The 21805-nt window shown below is 40.3% G+C and overlaps 1 long non-coding RNA gene across 1 annotated transcript in view; it reads left to right on the top strand.

The window, feature by feature from the left end:
• The first annotated feature begins 1314 nt into the window (after positions 1-1314).
• LOC147756735 (uncharacterized) overlaps positions 1315-21805 on the top strand; it is a 52429-nt gene continuing 31938 nt past the window's right edge. The window contains exon 1 of the long non-coding RNA XR_015323092.1: positions 1315-2125. This is a non-coding gene — a long non-coding RNA (uncharacterized LOC147756735). The remainder of the gene's footprint in view (positions 2126-21805) is intronic.

The raw sequence follows: 21805 nt of genomic DNA, 5'->3' as shown, positions 1-21805 counted from the left end.
ATTCTAGTACACTTACTATATGTATGTATGAGTGTTCGATGTTTATAGTTCCTCAAGGAAATTAAACCATAAATCTAGCTTGATAACTTTACTATGACAGATGCATATCAAACTAATGGTCAAATTTACCTGATGCGGGCCGTTCTCGTCTGTTCTTTAGAGCTAGTTAATCCGGAGGCGAAATTTCAGTGGGGTATCCTGTAGATTTGTGGGCTGTCACGATTCTCTTTCATCAGCGAGAACGCTATATGCGGATTAGGGAGTGTCTATCAAGCGGTCTCATGCTTCTTTATGAAATTTATTTGTCGGAAGTCAACAATCGTTAGATTTCACACTGAAGGAGGCAGATCTATATATGTCTCGGATTATTTCTCTTCGCACCTAGAGCACTTAAATCCTGCCGGCCAAAATAAAAATACGTTTAATGAAAACGTATCGTCTGCTTTACTGCTGGCAAATATTTTACGCTTTATAACTTGCATAGTTTTGCGACTGTAACAAACAGTTTGTGGTGATTACTTACATGCTTAGGTTTAAGTGAAAAGTACGCGAGTCTGGGTTCTGACAGGCCGCACTATAAGTGAAATTGAAAATACAAAAACGTATTCATACTTGAGGAACTTCTTCCAGTACTAATATATATCTGAGTCTACATTAAATTTTTAAATACAGAGCACGAAATATAAAACATTTTTAATATAATAATAATAATAATCATCGTTCAGACTATATTTTCTTTGTTGTTTCGGTTATGTTTTTTTAGTTGTATTGGAATCCCTACGTTGCTGAATGCAATAAGCTTTAACGACAGTGCTCATGTTCGGCAAAAAATGAACTTTGTTATGACTCACAATGGCTTTTTTGAAACTTCAGGGAAAGTTAACGCTCCAGAAAGTGATCGTAATATTACCATTTTATATTGAAGCCAACAAAAAAGGCAAACTCGTTTGCACAAATTGTTGTTTAGCATATTCAAGTTCGGTGGATCAATGTCTATCTTTTGACTCAGTCACCTTTGGCCGTTCAGTATGTTTTCGTTCAACAAGAAATTAGGTAGTCCAAGCCACTGCGATGTTTCGACATGTGCCGAGAAATATAAATGGCATCGTAAACCTTAAAGAGTAGGCTAAGTATATGTTATCGGTCGCTTTACGGTCGCCGTGAACTCATTGTCGAACAAGGACCCGAGATAAGTTATTAAGGAAGAGTGCGGGAAAAATAAGACGATTCGAGGTGGAGATGACGCGGTTCGCAGTCATTAGAACTTGGCGCGCTTTTTGTTCCCGTTATTAATTGCTCCGGCCCACACTAAAGAGGCCACCGAAACGCTACTCAGTAAATATTGAAAACGTAAGTGGTTCCGACATGAAGCCATGGATGGTTGAGGAAAGAGGACATAGGCTGCAAGTGCCAGGAGCAGCGGTCAATTCTGAAGCCTGAAAGCGGCGAAAAAGCAATAGGGTTGCATTCGGTAACAACGACTGATTGCACGACGGCGGACTGAATGACAGCGGCATAATAGAGGCAATAATTCACTTGAAGGAATCACACTGGGTCCACGTGATTCAGTTGGCTAGCGCTGGCGTTTATGGTGGAGATCTCGCAAATTGATTCTCCAATCAACATGTGGGCGAGTGGCTACTTAAGTCATCTAGGAAATGTTTGCAAGAAACGTCAGCGGAAATATCAGAAGCGAACAGACTTGGGCTTGGCTGAAATTTGTGGGTTGAAGATATACTGCTTGCAGCATTAAAAGGCATTCGAGTTGGATAGCGTAGCACTAGTATTCCATGGAAGCGGTACTTTCAAATAAAAGTGAGAAGCGTGTTCTGGGCGCATCTGGATGGAAAATGTCTGTAGCGAGCTGAACGAGCTGATTTCAAGCGAATGTGAGTAAATTAGCGGGATATGCAGTGCTTGCGGTGTGAGGGCAATTTTAGGAAGTGTGTAAATATCAGAGTGGACCGAAGTCAGTGAACTGAACGCCGATGAAACCAGTGGCGAGGTGAAAGACCGGCAGCCGTACCGCCTAGAAGGACACGGTTATGGTGATCGTCAGGGAACGAACGAGCGACAGGGCGTGAAATCAAGTCGAAAGAGGTCTTCTGTGTACTCGTTCGACCAGGTAAGGAAAGATTTGTAAGGGCGACAGCTAGCGAATAACATGTGGAATGAACTAGCTTATAGGAGGAGGCTGATTAATGTGAAGGCAGAAGGGGCATACAACAATTAATGTGGGTCCCCGTAAGCGAAACGCCAGTCTGTTAAGTATCTGTCAGGAGAACTGTGTTCAGGGACCACAAAGCACGGCGAAAACTGACTTATCTATAAAGCAGAGCTGTTGTGATGCTATAGGCGGTTTTCCGAGCGGAAGAACATAAGCCAAAACATCGCCGGGACATGCTCGTTGAATCTAGTCGAGGCCGTTCGTCGGTCAATGAGGGCAGTACTGTGAGTGGTAACACTGAACGGGTAAAAGGGAAAGATGAATAGTATGGCCGCAAGGAGAGTAAGCATCGTGACTCAATGCACGACAGAAGAGTATGAATCGCTATATGCTAGATATCTGACTGTGTGGCTATTTTTCGAAGTTTTCTGAGCCAAAAGCAGGGCTGGAGTGATAGACGAACGCCGAGTGTATTACCTTTGTAGCCCTTGATACTGAGTTATGTGTTAAGGCAGCACAGCGATGTTCATCGGGCCAGGCTGCTCGTGGCGCATGGCTGGAACCAGCCAGGTTTGGAATATTAGCAGAGTAATACTTTCAGCTAAGATAGGTACAAATGCACCTATTTCTCGTAGTCGTGCGAGATTATGTTTGTGATGGGCGTGACAGAGCGGTGCGGATCGATGGACGTACAGAGCGTGGCCGAGCTTGTCGCAAAGAAATCCGGTTAAGCATTTTTCTCAGCGGAACACTAATTAGACGTAAAGCCACGCGATGAATAGTTGCCGATCTCATACGAATAAAGGGCAAAACTTCGAACGAAGAGTCATCGGAGTGCATGACTTCAGGAAATCAGCCAGGACGAGCCGAAGCTGGCGAACGGCTTCCAGCTGGATCTTTTGCCCGTCTTGCTGAACCGCTACAGTTTTACAGTATATGATTTGCCTGCCTACGACAAGCTGTCGAGGATTATCCGATCCACTTCCTGAGCAAGAGGTAGACACTTTTGGCCGTCCTTCATTTTCAATGCTGGTACTGGCTTTTTTGAATTCCATGATTTAGTGATGGGTGGTTACAAAGTTCGTACTCAACCCTGTTCTTATCTAGTAACGATTGAGTTTTTCAAATGAATACTCTTAATGGGCCTCCTCTGAAGGTGCAGTTGCGGAGCATTTCTACGTCCCAGTATTCGAGACTCAATATACATAACAGACATAGAAGTACAGAAATGGATGCCCGCTTACCTCTGACAACTAGATTTTATCAAGGCCTTTGCCAAATATGTGCATTTGATTTGCTTCCCTGCTCCGTCGGATTATACACAATATTATAAATCAAATATTTTGATACAAGTTCCGATTTTAGTAACTCAAGCACTACTTTTTCTAACTTATATTTGACATGTTAGGCAATGATCTTTGGAAACTGTTTCGGAACGAAATTCTCATAGACTCTCAAAATATGTCCAGATATAATCAGCTTCGCTACTGAGAAGCAGACGTTAAGTGGTCAAACGGTACGCCTCTGTATTATGTCAGCCCGGTCCGTTCAGTTGAAACGGGCAATACGGCAACGGGCGTTGATAACTTCAATGCAAACAGCTTCGAAAACGATGCTACCAAGCTAAGGTTTGGACAAAAATGTACGTTGTGAGTACACTCATAATGCTTCCTTTTCAAACAAACCACTAGTAGAACCCGATTCAGCTGTGCCTAACATTTCTTTCTTTTGCTGAACGCTTGTCTCTCGGCCTCTCATCATACGTAGTTAGTTGATTTCCTGAAAAAGCTGACCCATTGAAATAGGTTGCTTAACTAAATTACTTTCGAATTAATTTCTCTCGTAAGTGCACTTATTACTAGACTTTACTCTAAAGGAAACTTATCGTCGCGCAAATAATATGCACGGTATTGTGAAAAGAGTACAGCCTCCGTAGGGTGCGATCAATTTCTCTTCTTTGCAATGTTTTAAAACTTTGCCTGGAACTGGAAAAATATCTGAACCGCAATTGCCGCAAATCCTTCCCATTGCCACCCCGACACCATTACGGTGGCAGTTTTTCCCTAGCCAACCGACTGACGACCTTTCACAGAATACGATTCCATAAATTATTTCTACATCATAGTATGATATATATTAACGTAATATATGATAGCATAAATTTTTCCGACGTGTTACCGCCAGCCAGCTGGCGCACGATTAATCTGCGCTCGCTGAGTTTACAAGTTGTTCCATTGTTTCACATATCGCGAGGGTCTCATACGTCAACTGAGCTCACCATGGTCCCGATTACACTACTAAAAAATTGAACTAACTTAATGAAGTTCGAAGACACGGTTTCAGCGTCGATATTCGGATACTGGTATGCTAATGATTTTGGAGGCGCTGGATAGGCGTATTTTCGCCACACTCACGGACGTCAGCGATCATATGTTGTTTCTCTCCTGCGGCAATGGTCGAACTACAAAGCTGGTAGCTAAACATCGCATTGATTGTCATGTCTAGGCGCACTTCAGTTATGTATGTATTCATCTTGTCAACGTATAGAGTCTTGGGGGAATAGCATGTATTCGTAATTGTTGAGGACTCTAGCCACTCTAGCCTAGACGCTTTACCTTATATTCATGCTATAATACGTCTTCTCATGGATTTGGTAGGGTAATACTTACATAGACAACTAGAAAAGGAGAGAAATTGATCGCACCCTACGGAGGCTGTACTCTTTTCACAATACCGTGCATATTATTTGCGCGATTATAAGTTTCCTTTAGAGTAAAATCTAGTAATATGTACCTGTTTTTCGCCTAGGAATACACGCATCTCTGCGAGCTCAATACTTCGATTGCAACTTTTCCTCGATGTATTACTAGCCTTCGTTGCAAACGTTAATTTATACGTAGGACTGCAGGACATGTTTGCGATAAGTTCCGAAACAACTCTGCGCTGAGCTTGAAACGATCTGAGTTATGCAGGCTCCATTTAACTTAGGTCCCCTTGAATTTCAGTGAGGTTTAGACAATTTTTCTCAGATAGCAACTGGCACTACGGCATCACAAGGTCCAGTCGTTTTCCTCTTAAACTTCTCTGCGCTTCAATCTGTTCAAAAGCTGCTTTCAATCTTACTGAAAAACAAATCTATTGGTGAAAGGAAAATTTGATTACAAATGAAATCAAGCAAACTTTTTGCTCCTCTATTTTGTCGAGGGGCAGAACGTACATTTGTGCAATCTGGTTATTATCGCATTACTACTATTAGCAGTACCACTGTGATTAAGACTATAGATTTTATCGTAACCAACATTGACATATATATGCCAGTAGGCTCGTGACAAAAAGAAAAATAAGCAACAGCTAAATGTTCTAGTTGAGATATATTTCCGCGTAACAACATCTGTAAATAGCCTACCATAGACGGAAACTTCCTTGTAAGATTATATTGGTCCTTTTCTGTCATTACCTTAAATTTAGGAATTGCGACTTGCAGCCCGGAAGCACGCTTAACGACGAAGAGATTGTCGCTTGCTGTAGCACATTACTAAATGCGGGTCCTGGAAAAGCTCAAGTATATCAACAAACGTTTCTTCGGTAGCCATATCTCATACTCCTTCGCATTGTACGAGCCTTTAGAGCTAGTATTATTGAAATCAATAAGCAAACAACATGTAGTAATAAAATGTTGTTTGCAAATATTCAATTTATTAATTCTCTCATAATGTTTTCTCAGCCGGAGTGGCCCTGACAACTGGGATTCCCAAGTGAATGTGTCATCGGCGCTGTTGGTGGATTGCGTCCGGGTCTTTGTATTGTGCAGCGTTTGTCCTTAGCTCCAGCTATTTAATCGGTTCCCGTTAATGTGAAATAGGCAGTCTCTCGTATCGGTAGTGCTCTAGGTGTAACTGATGTCGACCGGCTTTAGCCAACGAGCTTAAGTGTAATAGAAGACCAAATCCGCCCTAAAGAGATGTAACCAGCCTTGCGGAAAACAGCCAAAGGTTGACAAACCCATTAAAAACATTCGCTGACCCCATTACCTCTGGTCAGTATCGGATCATTATGGGTTCTTGAAATTAGTTTGCCGAGAGTGCAACCTCTACCTATGGGATAAGAAGATAATCGGAACATTGACGTTAACTCGCATTACTACATTCAGTCCCATTTTCAGCACCCCCAGTCGTCGCGTATAAGACATCCTTGAAGAGGCTGAATATTGAATGTAAGTAGCTCCTACACATCTGTTTTCTTTGACTATAATATCTCTAGTAATTGTTTGTCTATTATATCATGCTGTGTAGTATTTTGGGTTTCTGCTTAGATCTGTTTACATCTCCATTTTACTAGATTGCATTTTAGCCATATTTTTTAAAACTTAACCTTTGACAAAACAACACATAGCTTTGAGCATCGTCTTTGCGGCTGGCGGTATTTTCTTCTAACGCTGAAGCGCATAGGATCTACCTAGTGGCCACACATCTACCACATACCTATGTTTTACTGATAGAAGTTTGGTAACAGAAGCAATACGCAGCATTTTCCCTTAACACATACATATGTATAGACGAAAGGAGTACTACAATGGATTCAGATCAGGATATTGATAATTGGGATGTTAGCTAATTGCTGATCTTAAAAAACACCATAGAATAGGTACCCTTTTTTTTGCGACATACTTCAGATCAACCTGAATATTTTTTCCTTGTCTAATAGCTGAGAGAGCTTCCTCTAATATGGAGCGTATGAAAAATTAAGTGATCATGCTAAAATAGAAATCGAATGAAGGTACCACGATTCAAGTGGCAGCTATTTGGAGAATTAAATAGCTAAAATGGTCTCGAAGTAACTTGTACTTGTCTTATCTTTGTAGAGAGAAATATGGTTCGATTAATGCGCTTGGAAGAAGAATAGTTTTTTTTTTTTCTTTTCTAAAAGACGCCATACTTTGTATTTCGTGCTTTATTCATTATAACGTTTGGTTCAGGCATTTTTAAGTGGACATAAGCTTTGGTAATCATAGTAAGGTTTTGTTGATATGAGTTGTACCATATTCACGTGTGACAACTGCAAAGTATCGTTAAGTACTTACGGTAAGACCGTCAATGAGTTTTAAAGGCCTTTACTTTAAGGCCATGCACTAATTCGAAATTCAAACAGAGCACTGGAAAAGCCGGATCGTATATGGCTTCTCTTCGAAGTAATCGGACCTGGTCCAGTTGGCCTGAGATCTTTTTCAGGTCGCTAGCGATGTATCATCATGAACATCCATCGCATCAGGGATATATATCAGGTCCTCGTGTTAAATGGTGGATCGTCGAAAAAATGTGTGCCTCAAACTCACTTTCCTATCTCAGAACATCTTGTGCCCCCTATATTGGTAAATGGAAATCTAATGGCAGCACCGGTAAAACTCGAATAGTTAGGTGATAGGAAATCTTGACGCGAAGCCACCGCTCGTACAAAATGCTGTTTAGATAGCACAGGAATGACGATTTTAAAAGTATTTTTTTAGGACAACGACGCCGCAGCCCAAGGCGCCTAGATACTGATCGGTCTCTTATTGCCGCATTCAGCTAGAAAAAGAAAGGCAACGGATTCTGCATACAAAATAATCGTGTCACTACAGGAAAAAGGCTGTGTTCGCGTTTATTTATTTCATAAAAATTTGTTACTTGATGATCTGAAGAGAGTTCTCAGATCACACAGTGCGCGAAAACCTTTCAAGTGTTCTCGGTAATTCTCGATAACATGATGCCAACACAGTCGGACGAGGCATAGCTAGCTATGCATGCGGATTTGCCAACACTAAACTAGGACGAGTGCCTGTCCTTCCTTTTTTCTCTCTGTCTCCTTCCTTTGACAGACTCGAGTGACTACTAGCTTAATATTGGACTTGCACCTCTCGACGCTTTGTTAGCATTCCTGCCCGTACCAACTACTGCGCTTATTTCGTCATCATAAAACACCGTACAGCATGAAACATTCACGAAGCAGGAAGTTGTCGTTCGCGCTTTTATCACTCGAGGAACTAAAAACCAACTTCCATACCACTCCTATGAGACAATTTTTCTTGTGACTTGTAATCGACCTTGCTACCATGTTGTCCATTCTCGCTGACGCTAAAAGTATCTATTCACTTATTAACATTGCCGAAAACAATTATCAGTATTTCAATTGCCCATCGACGACTCCATTTGATTTCGCCACGTCCGAACCCCCATCGCATAATTACACCATATAATATAATATGATATAGTGATGTAATCGAAAGGAAGATATTTTTCATACATTGATATTTCAAGCAGTAGCGAACGTTACCGTACCGCAGCGATGCCCTGAAAACAAGCCATTAACAATAACGAGCCACGTGGACTAATCTCTGCAGTCGTAGTTATGACAGTTCCTAGCTGACTAGTACATTTATTATTAAGAGTTAGCCCTCCATTTATTATTATAACGTTATTATATTCTTGATACGGAATCAGTGTCGTAATCAGGTATTTCAACGTAAAAATTTATTGCTAACTTAAGTGGTCCGGCAAATGACGTACACTTCGAACGCGGTTGTTATTTTGTTCAATGGTGGTCTATAATATCTACCTTTTGCATCTAGAAAACGCTGCTAGGCGTTCACGGGCGACCGGATTGGTATGCCAACTTGAAATTAAGAACACGTAAAATCCTTTAACCGGATTAAGCCTGTAGCGGAAATCGGATAGTCTCGTAGAGATTTGTTCCATCGTCTTTGCAGCAACTACCGTTCTGATTGTAAAGATTTATAAGAGAAATAGCTATTTACGCTACTCCGCCGATAATATTAGCTATATACAAACAAAATCAGCGATCTCACAAAACATCTATACTGTATCTTTTAGCCCTTCCTAAAATCGGGCCAATGTTTCTAAGCGTCAGCGCTTAATTGTAACAGTTTAATATGATCCCCGCAAAACTATGATCAAAAGCCTTCTGCTTAGCGTTTAATGCAAAGTATTAGTACTTTCAAAGGAGCAGCTAGATATTTGGCGGTTCCTGATCAAATATAGAAATAACTATCTGTTAACCACTTTTTTTTTCTCATTTTAACCACTAAAATAGTTCGGACGTATTGAATACTTCCTAAAAACCCGGGGCCAGACGATACTAATAGCTCGCTGGTACGAATATTTATGCCGCAGTTGTAAACATTGCATGAATGCATAGCTTCCCTAGATGTCTTTATAAACACCGTTATTGCTATATAAGTAAAAATATACGCTCCACAAGGTGTCGACATTTACCTGTGCAGCATATGCTATATAGGCCCATTATAAATAATACTTTATGTTGTAGTTAATTTTTACAACTTTGAAGTATTCTATCGAACTGAAGTATATATTGGATAGTTAACAACAATGAAGCCTAAATCGGCTGAAATCTGCACTCAGTAAGGGGTCTGTTCTCCAGCCTGAAACAAAATTCCAATACTCTTTCTTACTGCTAATAGAAATGATACCTTACGGAGTAAAGATTTTAACGTATGCATATAGGTATATACTAAAGGTAGCCTTTTATTCTTGTTTGTCGACACTGCCACAGCCTATGTGCTGAAGTAGTGTGATGTTTGTTTTCGTATCAACCTCGAGTGATGCCGGTGAAGAACTCGTAAAGATGTGTTTACAAAATGATTTAACAAATTTGGAAAAATGAGAATTATGAGCATTTAACTTACTTATTAGTACCTATGTATACAGCACAACTTGTAACTAAGTGTACCTTAAATTCTAAATGTATTTTTGCCGTTTTCAAACGTCACCTGGAGGTGTTTTAAAATCCATTCTCATACAAGCGAAATTCTGATATAACATCTCATCGACTATCCTTGTTTAGCCGACCAGTCACTTGACCTTCGAGAAGGACCAAAGGAGGAAGGCTCATTCATTGTAGGCCGCATTAACTAAATAATCAGATAACCAGCAGTCTGCCGCGGATCATCCAAAAAACGTATTCCTTATAGAAAACTGTCTCTTCTCAGGAAAAATGAGTAAACTTCTAGCATCGGTCATGTGTACTGAGAAACCTCATTTTCAGGCCATGTTTCGTAAGAGTATCTTGTCTGTATCGACCGCGCGGCTTCAAAGAATTTTGAAAATATCTTAAGGTCTTGGACCAATGACCGCGTACGTGTACTCTTGTATGTAGCTATAATGCGCCTTTCAATATTCGGTCAGGGGACGGCGACAATATTTCCATAAAATGGTTACCTGATAGACTGAATAGAATAGATTTGCAATTGAATATGGTCCATATGCTTTGTTTTATTTATTAGGACAGAATGCACGGTCAAGTATTCTTTTCAACGGAACCTTTCAGAGTCATTTAGTAAATAGTCGGTGCGATTTCCCTAATCCGAAAACCTCCCGCCAGATTATAGATGTCTCCTGATAAAATCGAGGCTCAATCGTCTTGGTGTTCCTCAAGGCTCTGTAGAATTGATCTGCTTACAACATAGTTCCAATACACTGGACTCTGTCTACTCAATGCCGACGCTGGATGTGGGCTTATAAGCTGGTGGGTGCTTGGGACAGATGAATGTGTCAAAGTTGGTTGTAGAAGGTCTATGTAACGACAGCAGATAGTACTATCAGAGAGCATCGAGGTGAGTGTTCTTGCTCTGAGCCGCCTTTTCCATTATACCGCTCCTCAAACTAGGTTTGTTTTGACAGATCAAACAGCGCGGATGAGGGGATGCAACAGCTGTACGTGTATAATACATTGTAAGTGATCAAGAAAGAAAATTGAGTTGAATCAGTGGGCAATCACCTTTATTTTTGTTTAGTGTTTAGTTTCTACAACTTTCATGGTTATTCACTCACTTTCTTTTGCCTCTTGCATCTCGGCATTCTCTATAGGCTCTTGCTTGTTTCACACCTGTTTGCTAAGACGGGCAGATGGTCCGACACGCGACCTTTTCGCTTGGTTACACGGTTAGTGCGAATTAATTGCTATTACTAGGTAGACCGATGGTTGATCCAGTTTCAGACTAGCTCGCTGGTACTATGTCTCCTACGTAGCCTTATGCCTAAATCTCAGAGTTCCAAATGTGCGAATTTTCCAAACTTGCGCCAACTAGTTATTTAACACTTAGAAGGGATTTGCCCATGTTAAACACATACGTTTATAATTACTGGCCACCAAATACTGGCCACATTGGACATCGTAAAGAAGGCGCGCGCCAGAAGGTGAGGTTGAGCAAACGAGTTCCATTAAAAGACTAAGTAAGTAGATTTTAGAGGTTAGCTCACTGCACCTTTTTTTTTTGTTTTTAAGCCATTCCGCAAAAACTGCCAATGCTTTCTTGCCGAAGTTGTGGGCAGAACAGAAAAACCAGGCAGCCAGCAAAATCTGTCGAGTGAGTGCGAAGAGGACAAACATTATGCCTCTTATGTAGCACGGCCAGAGAGAACGAACATGCATCTGATACTTGTGTCTATATGAATTCTCTAATTCACTCCTAGTTAACTCGCAAATTAGCGATTATCCATGACGGTCACTTCACGGTCTTAAGTTTAATTATCGCATTATTCCTAACTCACTGTTTAGGCATCCAGTTAGGGACCCTTAAAGGGTGTTGATTTTAAGTCAAATAAAGGTTTGTAAACTCGAGTATGTTGCGTTACAGCAGCACTACAGGTATCGAACATTATATGGAATAGCACCCCAGTAAAACTCTATCCACTATTTGATATATGGCCAAGCACCTTTTTTCGTATGTGACCTTCCAGAGTCATCTTCGTCATGTCATCTTTGGACGGCGTTATGATCGACATGAGTCCTTCATCCGTTTCTCTCGTTGACGTTCGTAGTTTTAGGCCTCGCACGGCGTCTTTTTCGGCGTCGTCGTTTATCCTGTGCGATACCATTACCGTTCGGTTCTAACATCTCCTTATACGCCTTCACTAACGCCTTGTGATTCAGTTAGTTCCAGTTGACTAGCCGAAGCTTTTACCATTATGAAATTCATTCATCACTATTCGCAGCTGTGCGATCCCGTGATTCGTGCAGTGCTGCTTACCGAACACGAAACATAGACAGCTTCTGAATGGATACAGCCGGGTCCTGTTTTATTACACGTGTAAATAAGTGCACGTAACCTTATGGCATGTTGTCTCGTTTTTACAACGTCATACATTTACATGCTAAAATTTCTTTTGCATTTACATCCTCAACTTCTAAGGCCCGTGCCTCAAAAACAACGTCCGACGGTACGCGTGTGGCTGTCAGAAAAACCTATCATTATTATTCTATGATAGGCTGAACGCCAAACAACGCAATCACAATGAGAAATCACTGGAAATGGTAATGTGATAGTATAATACTAATTTGTATTGAAGTTACTACTTCCGTCTATTGTTATCGTTACGCTACCCAATGGCGGCGATCGCTGCGGCGACATTTGCAAAAAACATGTCAGTTATTTAGGATTTAAGGAAGATGTTGGTTTTACATATCGGTAAATCTATCATTTTCCTCAGTGCGTCGGTCGGCTTGGCAAGTTGAATGACATCTATGAAAGACAAGGCGTTTTTATGAAGAGCTCCTAGCATTATCTAAACTTAGAACACAGTCAGTGTGCCGACTGACTGTTTTCGTCAGAACGGTCCTATGGGACCTTTAGACGGATGAATATAGGAAACACTGAAAGGACTCTAAGGGCAGTAGAGTGCAGTGCTATGGTAGACCATGGCTACCAAGCACAACAAATAGATTTCGTCGAAGGTCTCCGAAGGCAAGAATACGCAACATTATACTAGAGGAGGCGACTGGATAGATGGACACAGGAAGTAATGGGGGACTGATATAATATCTAGCCGAAGTTCTGATGGGTCAAGATAACTTTCAGAGGTACCATCACAAGATAAGTAAGGGCTTGTTCTCAATATATGTACACAGTGTGGCTGGCGAAGTTAAGTATACCCTGGTGGACTTCCCAGCGCCAGATAATACACAGGACAGTCGCCGTACAGAAAGGGAAGATGGCTTTTGTGGACTCGCCAAATATATCAGTGGAACGTGGAACCTCTGGTATGTGCGAAGACTTATGGCTAAGCAATTATTAAACGAAAATGACCACCTAGAGAAAAATAAACTAAAATATTTACTAAATTAGCCGTATTGAAAGGGAAGGGGGTTAAAAGTGAAGCTTAAGGAATATAGGACATAGAGAGAGCAGCTGGAATCTTAGCACACCAAGTCGAACGACTTAGGGGGAGCCTCATTCTACACCGGGATCTCCTTAATCATGTTAACCCACGAAAGTGGAGTGCTGCGTTTTGAAACCCCCTCCATAAAGCGGAACTTTCAACAAAACGAAGACACTATTAAAGTGATAGCAAATTTATACCAGCTAGAAAACTGTGTTGTACTTCTTTATTTTAAGGAGATTGGATACAGGTCACTACGCTCTTCGATATAATACCAAATTAAACTAGATCAGAAAATGTACCGCCGAGCTAGTGTTATTAGATTTTACCTATGCATTTAGAATACCTGTCGAAGAATCGCTTTAAATATGTAGACCGTGCTCATATACTGAATGTGAGAAAGAGTGAGTTTTCAGGCCACCTTTTTCTGACGCCAGCCACGTCAAGTGACGGCATTGTGGCCGACATTCCCGGCTACCACAAGTACTGGGTCCCTGGAACTGGCGATGATACAGTCGTACGGAAGCTGTACACTTAAAGGTACAATAAACGAATACATTACTAGTATAATACGCACCTTATTCAACTCCATCAGTAAGTACGGTAATAGTATTTACTCAATTTTACTGATATATTGATTATGCCTCCGCTAACGTGCATTTTATGAACCTGAATAAATCAGCCTGTTACGCTACATTGAAGAGCAACACCTATGTGACAGGTGGTAACGGATAGAAACAACGACGTTATTGGATGCTGTTGGCCAAATGTCTTCTATTTAACAGAACTCGCATTATACAATACTATCGTCCGATTGGTGATTTGTTAGCAATCGCCAACGGAGCGTTTGGTATACTCCCTATATGAATTGTGTATTAAGCCTCTAGGATAAGGACTACGGTTATGTGTTGCCAGTGGATAATATTTGATGGCTATCGTGAAGGCCTGCACAACATAAAATAGTGGATTATATGAGTTGTATGGGATAGCGGTGCTGTCAAATCCGTTAGGCTGTTGCAAAACATCGGTACTTCGCTAACGCCGTTATAATAACCGAAATCGTCTAGCATAATCGACTGTCAATATTTAATGGAATCCGCCAAACAGCCTGATTTCGGTGTGATTCAGCCGAGAACAATGTGAAGGGTCGAGCGTTTCAGATAATATCAGTGTTTATTGGAAAGAAAATTTGTGTTGTTGTTTTGAAAAGTTTTTTTTTTTTAAAGGAAAAGAGGTAACGGACGCACTTATCGGTTAACATTCCGATGCGGTGCGCCCATCTCGAAAGAAACGTTCAAAATAAGGATATTTGTAACCTCCTTCTACCGACAGAACACCCCACCGAAAGAGTCCTTTCCAATCAAACGGACTAGTTAACGGCCACGCTCTATTGGCCTTCGTCGATAACGGAAAAAGCGGAATAATAACAGAAGGATCCCCAAAAATACTTTGTATACGAGCTCAATTTAACGACTCTTTGCCGTTTCGCTTGATTGATATACTACATAATTATATTTTTCATAACGTTTCGTTTGTAAGACGTTTTAGAAGCCCTTGTTGAAATGTAGTCGCTGCAGTTTGCTTGTTATGTGAGAAGTGCGATTGTACGTCCGTGTACCAACGAGGATGATACCGGTGGCGCCTGATAACAGGCTCAAAGATTTAACTGAAGGCAAAAAAAGCTGTAGAACCGAATCATACAAACTAAAAATGTTTAGGTCGGCTATATGAGGTTCTTTTTTCTCGCTAGGAAAATATGTTAGTTCCCTTTATAGATAGGCACTCGTAAACAAACCCACCAGTCCAATCTACGAGGGTCGCTGCTGTTAGGTTTGACAACGTAAGACGATTACATTTAGTCTGATCAGATTATTCTCACCGCCTTTTGCTAAGGACCGATTGGTTTATTTTCCGTTGACGGGGAAAAAGCAAAATTTTTTTGTCTTCGAAGCTCGAAACGCGAAATGCGAGCACAAATTAAAGAATACTTTGAGCTTCGCTGATTGACTCAGCACGATCCAGTGTGTTGACGATCTGATTACGTTTCGGACGAACAAGCAGACGTTCGTAAATAGTAACTGCCTTCAGAATGAAGGTAGATTGCAACTCACGAACTATGTGTCTAGCGGAAGAACTACGAGTAGGTTTACTATTTTCAGTTTATCAGAAGAGCGGCGACAAATTCGGAAGGCAACCCTCTCTCTAAAAGCGTTTCCAAAAATAAAAACTAAAACGGACTTATACTAGTGTTATGTTCTATTGTTTCCTGTGCCAGAATTCAGCATTGTCGCCTAAATGCCACATTTAATTTTCTACCAGACAGAATAGGATCGCCTCAGGTAGAACCATCTGTTAACCGGAAGTTACTAGTGGCATTGTTGAAAAAATGTCGTTCACCATTCAATGACCTGCTAATGAAATCAGGTTTTCTTTCGTATCAATTAATCTTCATATCCATCGAAGGAAGTTTTGCAGGACAAGTTTTAGCAATTTTTACAACTTTTCCGTTGCTTATTTTATAAAGGACCTATTATATTTGATGGCCACTTTTATTCTGTGCACAGATAATTTACACCCGTAGTATACAATCATATGCCCGGACATCCGCTTCAGGCTTACTACATAGCTTTACCGCTAATTAATAGTCTAATTAAAATAGCGTAGAGCCTAGGTAAGCTACGTTCTTTTGTGACGGTTTTAAGCGTAGAGGGAGCTTCAGACGTTTAATGTACGTCCTAAAATATAGTAGATGGAATTGATAATAGATGTGAGCAGTAAATGGACGCTAGATATATCGCCATACGTACGGTTATATTGGGCTAGCACAATGTTATTGCTTGAAAAGTTCCAATATAGCCCTCTGGCGAATAGTCTTTTTTTTTTTTTATTATAAATATAGCTTACCACATAAATTCACTGTCAATTTTCCTAAACGTTCAACCTATATTGTTACCTGCAATCAATCTAGTGCTTTCGCTTACTAAAATAATGTTACAGCTAGGAAATATATCGGACGACTGTCGAGGAGGATCGTTTCATACAGTCGCGTTGCAAAAAAGTTTGTAACTATTTCTAATTAAGTAGCTAAGTATATGCATGGAGTCTGTAAGTAAAAGATAACTGACTAGACTTTTATTTATGAGTTCACCTATCTAATTTGATATTTCTTTTTATTAAGCCTAACCGCATTTATGATAGAAACGAGGACCTGAAAAGGACTAACCGTCGCTACTGAGCGACGTTAAAGCTTGCACAGTGCTTTTTCAATGTCACTCCCTTTGAGCACTACGAATGTTATGATTGCATAGATGATCGAATTTAAAAGTTTTTACATGGCGGTGTATTTCACCCTTTTCAGACTGTATAATACCGCAAGGATCTTCCACATTGCTTTAATAGTATGCGCTCGTTTATTATGAGTGGCCTTACTTACTGTATAGCAACGCTCTGGAAGTTAGACTCTGGGCAAACAAGTTGCCTCGGGACAGCGGGCTGGTAAAAAACAACTTCATATAAATGAGGATAACGAAAACTGGATAGACGCCGACCATGATGTAGGAAAAATACGTAGATAAAATTATTTGTTTGTGCAAAAATGAATCTCGATAATCATGAAAAACACATCATGAATTGAATCAGCTGTGTAGAATTTTGTTAGAAATCTGTTTTTTTTTCCAGCTACTCTTATTTGCTTCGTGTGACTTTGAGTTTGTACTGGCTTTGTTTTTTATTTTAAAAAATTTGTGGAAGTGAGACGTCCTGCACTTAACGCTTGGGTCGGAATTTTTTCTATTATTAGTTCAAACCAAAGCCTGTGGATAAACTTGCTCATAATAGTCAAACAAAGAATAGTACATCAGTGACCTCGGGAACATCACACGCATCTTGTGGCACCATCCAACCAGAGAGGGACAACCCAGTTGAATGAGTAAATCAAAATACGAGTTGACGTTTAGGGAGTACCAGGCGTAAAGTTTGCCGTAAAACTAATACGTATTCATTAGGGGAAACGAAACGTGGATCTGGTGACTTTTATGGCCGGACGTTACGTAGTATGATATCGCTTTCAGGGTACCTAGCCACAAAGAGGACTATTCGATTCTACCGATCAAATAGAAAATTCCTCATGCCTATAAGGGCGTATGTATCCTAGGATGATTTTGAAAATGGTCACAGATGTTTTTTTCCTAAGAAACATAAGACTATTGTTATAGGTTCTAACGTAACTAGGGGAAAATAACTTTTTTCAAAACAGTTCTCTTAGCATCGTGTGAGTACCTCTGAAACATTTCTAGCTTCCTTGAGATCTACTCTATAGAAAATAATTCATGCTTTTTTTTTTTGTCTGTCACAACGTTTTCTCCAAGGAGTAGTTGCTTTGTTGGTCTTTTAAGCGGCCCAATATCTATAGCGATTTACGAAAGTAGATATGATGTTTGCCTCATAATAGAGCATAACAACTCTATGGGGGAGCGAATAAACAACAGCATAGAGATGGCAAAATTGGAATCGATCTTGCAACATGGCCAAATTGATAGAACACTGTGTTTCGCCAAAAACACAAACCGATCTGAACAAATCAGTGAATTTATTAAAATAGAGCAATGAAAGAATTAAATCGAAAAAAAAACCCAGTGACATAATAGAGATAATTGACAAGCATGAAGTTCCACAGGGTGATACAATAGCATTGGCAAATTCAAGTCAGCCTTCAATGCTCAGGCCAACTAATTCCTAAGTTCAACTGGTTAAAGTGAAGAAGTAGTTCTAGCTATTGTTGTGAGCGTATATTCAGCTCAACTTATGTGCATGAAACAGAATAATAACTCGACAAGGTTAGCTATTCTGTGCCGAATGGCGATCATCATCGCGTCGGCACAGACTGAGCGTCCCGTTCTATAATGTGCGCCCATGGAAAGCACAGGGCCCAATGGCAACAAAGCTGCTTAGGCAACGCGGGTGAACTTCAACCTCTTTCTTTTTTTTTTTCCAAGGATATTTTCTTGAGTACGGTCGCGCACTTTCGTTGTTTACAAAAAAGAACATGTTCCCCTTCTTGCTGAGCTTTCGAGCTATTTTTCATGCCCCTCTTTTGTCGACGGTGTTTTAGGGGTTTTCACTAAAATGTCGATCTTATTCAACAATAATTAAAATACCAAGCTTGTAACATAAATACAGCATAACATAAACATAGCCAAATACAAACACACGCAACTATTTTAGATTATAGTATAATGTGAATTAATTCCCAGTTGCAAAAAGAACTGGGTCATCATCTAATTGCTCTTCACTAGATGTATCATTATCCCACGAAGCAAAGAGACCTGTTTTGACTCGTCATTCGTGCCGGCTCTAGTTCAGTAGACAGGCTCAGTAGACAGAAGAGTTTCGATATCAGTCGTAATTTGTCGCTAGCGTAATACAGACACAACATCCTCTAGTGTGGATATTCTTCAAATATTTCGACTCGTCGAGTGTACTTCAGACAGTCACCCGAGGGACCTCATATTGTCTCGGTACTGAAAACATTTAAATGAACTAGCTGAAATATTGCAAAACCCGTCAGGATTATTCAATTTCAGCTAATAGAAATGTACCTCTTTAAGGAGTGGACGTTTCTTTATTTTGTTTTAGCTTCCGCTCGAACATTCTCCACAAGGTACGAGGCGTTGGCTTTGAAACATTTCATTTTCAATCGTTCATAGCCTTTAATTCACCAATATTACCGCTTTTGCATCCTGTAAAGATTATTCAGAACTAATCGACAGCCACAGCGGTGTGGAATGACATCCCTTAGCCTTGCTTCGGTCCTAGAAATCAGTGAGAACCAATTCGTTCGCGGCAGTGAGGAACGACAGCGGCCTTAAAGTTTTGAGCTAGAGAATAGTTTAAGGGTACACATATATTGCCGAAAGGTTTAGGTAAAAGGAGGGCCTATGCACAAATTTAACAAATAATGCTCATTTTTCGCAACGTCATGGCGTTCTATACATTTGTATGGACTAGTGGGTGATCTGCTATAGTCACTATGAATGAAAGATAATTGGGCATCTCAATATATTTTCTTTATAGTTATTTTACTTGCAGTTTTTAGAAGTAAAAGGCCGTAGAGGGCAAGTTCTTCTTTGTTATGCAAAAATACCTTAAAAAGTAAAGAAGAATATCTGATCGGTGAAAGCTTAGAATGTGCTATTCATACAGAACAATCACGATGTCCCTTTAAAAACATCAGCCATGGACTACACTATGCAAACTAGGTTCGAACACGTATACATAAACAGTAGCATCGTAATACTCTTATGTTTGTAAACGATTCGTATACGATTCATACGCACTCCGCGCTTCTTACTTCCTGACATAAACAGCATATCTCGTCGAAAATTGTCCCGACAGCTTTTTGCAGGACTTCATTATATTACAATGACTTTCAGCAGGCTGTTGATTTATCAAGTCCATGCTGACTGATGCGACGTGTACGCACGTACCTAGATCGACACAAAGGAAAAACGTGCAGACACTTGGTAGAAATAAGCGTTCCAGATGGCTTAGGTTTATTAATCGATCTGACAAACCAAATAACCACTCGACTGATTACCATTACGTCTAGTATGTAGCTATTACGAATATCGTGTTCAAAGAAACTATCGTGTAACAACTATTCAGTACCCGTATTGAACTGTAGTATTAGTCCTAGATTTCCAGTAGCTACCCAAGCGACCAACTTACCGAGCGTTACCTTACGACGTCAATTTTACTTTAGTATTTAGTGGTTTAATGAACCTCACTTCTTTATATCGAAGCTTCTTAATGTAAAAAGCGGGTGTAAATACCCAGGGCGTTTTGCCGTACCAACGAGTCGAATTTGTCTAACTCTGACCTGCCTTTGCGAACGTAACCGTTGCATTTAAGCCGATTACTTCAGCTGCAAGGTTATTCATTTATTATAGCTATTTTTATTGCTGATATATTGTGCCTGTTTATCTGTAAATCATTACACCCCAGGCTGATTTTTCATTATACTTGGCCTGCTGTGTTTAGAACGTGTAAAATATACTGGATCAAGGGTGATACCGAATAATAAAAGGTAAAGCCTGCACACGCCCATTTGCGTAAGCTCAATCAGAATGCGGGTTGGTATCTTTCTCTTGTTATGAGCTGACGTACAATTTAAGTCCCTGTTAATTACTCAACATCTGATAGCCGACGTGGTTGCCTCGACTTTCCTGGACAGTTTTTTGTCGCTTTTTTAGTAGTAAAGTGTATGTAAACCAAAAAAAAAAACCAGATGTTACCATCGACTAACCGTTCTATTGTAACGGCGTATCGATCATTGCGGTGTTTATCAACAAAACCACAGGTTTCAATTGTGCAGATAATATACATACAGACTGACCGTCATAAGAGTGTATGAACTTTTCATGTTCGAATCCCGAGGTTGACATCGGTTTATGAAATATCGGTTACAGGTAAAAATTGAACGGGCCGCCCGAACTGGCCAACGCTGACACGTAAGCAAACCCACTAGACTGGCTGGATCACTGATTCTGAGACGCTTAATTTTTTTAAAGAGCTTATTACTAAGAAACTCGCTAATTAGCAGCACATTGATACTAATACACTGCTGTTCAAAGTTTTCGCGAGCCTTATCAACTGATAAAGCTAGCGTTTCGATGCTTCACTTGTTTATATACCTTGCCAACATTTAGGTTAAGTAACAAGCTCGATATATTTTCCTACAAACTTTAGTTAAATATTTCAGCCTGGAAACTATCCGGAATATAACCATTGTTCGGTTTATACGAGAGGTAAGGGGGGCGGTGACAATGATGCTCCCAATGAAGACCAGACTCCTGGTCATCGGAGAAGGATGCGCTCATAATCGACCTGTGCCTGTTCTTAGCCCCCTCCTCTCCCCCCAGGCCTACGTAAACGTGTGAGGACCTCAACACAATACAGGCTAGTGATAACAGCAGTAACGGAAGAAGCAAGCGACAAGGCTAGCCAGTCATGAGATAACCTTGTTACGGCGCATTCGCAAATGATCTTCTTTCGAGCCCATCGATCAAATATCCAGTCAAACAAACCTTAGCCATGGTTGCTTTCTATCTATCCGTACGTTTAGTTTCGACACGCGTCCTTTGCGAGCCTACCCGCTAACAGTTTGCCAGTTAAGCTAAAAGTACTCTGACGCGTATCGAGGTAAAGGGTGTAAAATTTGTTATTACCTTCAAAAATGTTCGCTTTATTCATTTTTCTAATTGATTATAGTTAGTTTTCTTATTTTCTACCTATTATATCTAGACGCGAAGCGTATTTCTATAACATAGGGGAGGATGCGAAGCAGACGAATAGAAACGGATATAATTGATTGCGTGCAGTATCGCCAGATAGAATTTTGACGCCCGTTTATAGTATAGAACCAAAAACTAGATATGATTAAAAGATGACAAATAGTTTCTACATTCCG

Source organism: Varroa destructor, unplaced genomic scaffold (assembly GCF_002443255.2).
Source record: "Varroa destructor unplaced genomic scaffold, Vdes_3.0 BEIS01000003.1, whole genome shotgun sequence".
NCBI classification, from domain to species: Eukaryota; Metazoa; Arthropoda; class Arachnida; order Mesostigmata; family Varroidae; genus Varroa; species Varroa destructor.
Note: the sequence above shows the minus strand (reverse complement) of the source record. Positions and strands in the feature narration are given on the sequence as shown.